Below are 3,804 nucleotides of genomic sequence, written 5' to 3'. Positions count from 1 at the left end.
CCTTCTTCAAAATAGATGTGGCAAATGCGGGATGATCTCCTACCATAAGATCGCATCAAAGAAATTCAAGAGGAATTGACGGGATTCTTTCTTGACCACGTCATCAATAAAGCCGAAGAATACCATCTGGAAGCTGAGTTTATATATAATTAAGGGATTATATTGTAAGAGATCTTAATATTGTATATATGTAGCCAGTAGCGCCGGATAGATATACGAAAACTTGTTGTTCGACTAATCTCTAGGAGAAGGGGAGGTCGATATCACTTCTCTCTGTATGAATATGTTCATGACGAACTTCTGTACTTAATGGTTTCCTTCATTTGCTTACTAGCTAGCGTGTCGAGAGCCTCTCTATACGTATAGTACATAGCGTCGCCCAAGCACGAAGATAAGAAAGGACATTTCTCTCTATTAATTAATTAGCTACCTAACACAATATATGAAACCTCCCAAAATTAACCATACAAATTAAACCCCCCAAAACCGCCAACCCCCGCCCCCCCTTTTCAGAAAAAAAAACAAAATCTCTAGCCCCTGAAATGCCGACGCGTGGTAGCTTATTGGTCCCGGTTGGTGCTACCAACCGGGGCCAAAGACCCTCCTGCCTGGGCTTGCCGCAGCGGCCACGTGAAGGCCCATTTGTTCCCGTTGGTGTAAGAAACGGGACTGAAGGTGTAGGCCTTTAGTAACGATCCTTTCGTTCCAGTTCCCCAACCGGGACAAATGACCGTTTTTTTACTAGTGATCCAAATGCCTGTTATGCAGTTGCGCATTGTGAGTGGAGAATTGGAGAACCCCAAAGCTATTACTTAATAGTAACTTCTGCTCCTGATACTCGAGTGGTTGAGCTTGATGCCTCCCACATCCCCTCCCATCTCCATCCCCACCGCAGCCCGCCTCCACTGAGCTGATTTCCCTCCTACACTGGATTTGGGCTGCCACTGCTGGTTGTCGCCTTTGCGGATAGTGTGAGCTGGGATGGGGACGGGCCAAGAAAGAGCAGGGGATGGGGCGTCAGACCAAGGGAAGAGGGAGAGGGGAGGAGCGCCGGTGGAGATTTGGGCGGGCCATGGAGTTCATGGGAGGAGGACATGGAGAGGAGGGTCGTGGCGGCCATGGGAGGAGTAGAGCGAGTTGTGGCGGAGGGGCTATAGGTGCCGGAGAACAAGGAGGAGGAGGGTCGGGGAGGGAAGGTTGCCTGTGCCGCCTCCTCTTTTCGTGGTCGCAGCGGGGAGGATTGCTTCTATTCGTAGTCAAAGCATTATATTTTTGCCGGACTTGGTGAGTTCCACGCAAATCGGAGTGGTGGGCTTTGCATCACAGGAGGGAAGGATGTGTGTGAGCGATTTTAGTGATGTATTCGTTCTATTTTCTTTTGTTGTTTCCGTGCACATCCAAAACAGCCCAATTGGGAGTTGGGGAATAACAAAATTCAATTTGGACCCCAATAGAGACATCCAAAGGGCATCTTAGAAAAAATCTCTCATAGCCTCTAAACTATCAAAGTGTCAAGCTCATAATCATAGAATTCTTTGCTACTGACCTACTAAAGAATCCATGAATTCATGCTAGTGCTACCACACAAGTGATTTACTTATTCTTAGTACAATTACCCAATCTTATTGTTGTATTTAATTGGAAATAACAGCCCATTCCAACACCAAGTGGAATAATCTCTTCCAATAGTTTGATGGTTGAAGTTCTCCTTGGAGGAAATAAATTTAATCCCAAAGCTACGGATTTGAGGCTTGCGATTCTTGTAGAGCTAGATAGGGGTTGGGTGAGAATTGACGCAATCCCTAGATCAAAACTGGTTGTTTGGAATAAAAATAATGAATCTATTATATAAATTTATCTATGAATGTTGGCAACACGAATTGTATAGAAATGACGAAACCTAATAATTTTTTACCTTGCAAATCCCAAAACTGCTCGGAGGGAGTACTAGTTCGTGATGTTTTTTTTTTGCAAAGTATTATCGTAATGTTGGTGTCAAGCAGAGATTAGTATGTACAATGCAACATGACAATTGGACCTGACTACATTGGTTCTACTTAGGTTGCTGATGGATGAGACATTTTTTGTTGCGCTTTATTTTCCATCAACTTCATGTTCTTTTGGCCGAGTGCACCGTCTTAATGAAGAGGTTAGAGGTTCAATACAATGTTTTCCTCTGAGAAAGAGAAGGCTGTAGAATTCGTCGTTTATTTAGAGATTTCATAGCCTCTGATCTACCAGAGGACCAAGCTTATAAATAAGGGATACTTATCTATTCACCTACTGGATGTACGTAAGTTTATGACAATGCTATGACTCACGTTCATTATAAAGAGCACGATAGGCTTTTCTAAGCAAAAGGTCGATATCATATTCCTCGTTTACTTCTATCTTTGCCAATCTTATTCTTGTTTTGTTTTTTCTTAGCACAAAAATGATTTGGGTTTGATAGCATGGGCATAGAGGGCACGGGGAATCATCCATCGATGCTCAAAGTTAAAGCATGCACTTGTCTGTTTTAGACCTCTCCATCGAAACAAGAAGGGACTGCTCGGTGAAATTTTCACCATCCACTAGCTGATGTGTCCTCATGCATTAGACATTATGTAGGCCACGCTCTCACATCATATGCCCAATGGAGGAAAGAGTAGGGCAATCAACTTATTTGAATATGTACATCATGTGCATTGGGACGAGACACTACGACGTCGTTCATTCCCAACGTCAGATAGGACGCTGCCAGGAAGAGCAGGGGTAGTAGATGGGTTTGTCACTCTTGTAGTAATCCATCAACAGGACGAGATAGGACAACTCTGGTGCAAAGTCACTGCAATGTGTAAAGTCACTGTTTGGTTTCGATTTCCAGTGCAGATGCGACGCGAACCATTTTTTCTCCGTTTGGTTTGGAAAAACAAACCTGTGGCAAGTGGCAACACGACTCGCATAGTCGCATGCACCCGTAATCCCCGCTCTTTCCGGCTCGACCTAGTATTCGCATTTACGAAGGAGAACAACACCGAGGAAGTTGACCAGCCCGCCGACGACCATATGCCTGCACATGGCGTCATATCAAACCCGCATGCACCTGACGCAGGCGGCCCAAACCAGTCTCATACTTCTGTGCTTACACCCCCACGAGCCGGGAATGAGGAAGATGTTTTTTTAAAGAAAAGGCAGACCATTGTCTACCTTATGCATTCAAAACGGGCAAGAGCGCAGGTGACCAGAGGTCAATTACATGAGTTTGAGTTTTATGGAAACAAATAGGTTCCAAGGAGAGCTACAGGAAGAGGGGGTGGAGAAGGAGAGGGGGGTTACAGAAGATTGGGAAATCAACTACAAAAGCGTATTAGCCCATGAAAGAAGCCTCTCCTTGCCCAACTGTGGCTTAGCTCTATGGCTCCAAAGAAGATGTTGGGGAAGTGACCTCCCCGGTTCAACAGACGGAAGGGCCATTCCTTCCGACGCCTCCCTCCACCACGGCCGATCTGACCTCAAAGGCTACGCCATCCACCAAACTCATCATCAGCGTGGCTCCACTTCGACCGCTAGTGGTTCCCAGCACCTCGACTGGTCCCGACATGGTGCAGGGGTGCCAAGACGAGATGCCTGTGACACATTCTGAGGCTGCGTCTACCCTGCATCACCGGGCTGTCAGGAAATCCTGGCAAAACCCCTTTCTGATGGAGCTGCAGAAGGACGCCCTCAAGTCCGTGAAGGAATGCACCGATGGATTGAACAAAGGCATGAAGGATGCCGACGGCAAGTGGGCGGTGACATAGGTGCATGTAAATCGTATGCACT

The sequence above is a fragment of the Triticum dicoccoides genome, chromosome 4A, assembly GCF_002162155.2.
Source record: "Triticum dicoccoides isolate Atlit2015 ecotype Zavitan chromosome 4A, WEW_v2.0, whole genome shotgun sequence".
NCBI lineage: Eukaryota > Viridiplantae > Streptophyta > Magnoliopsida > Poales > Poaceae > Triticum > Triticum dicoccoides.
The sequence above is the reverse complement of the archived record's forward strand: the minus strand, read 5'-3'. Positions refer to the sequence as shown.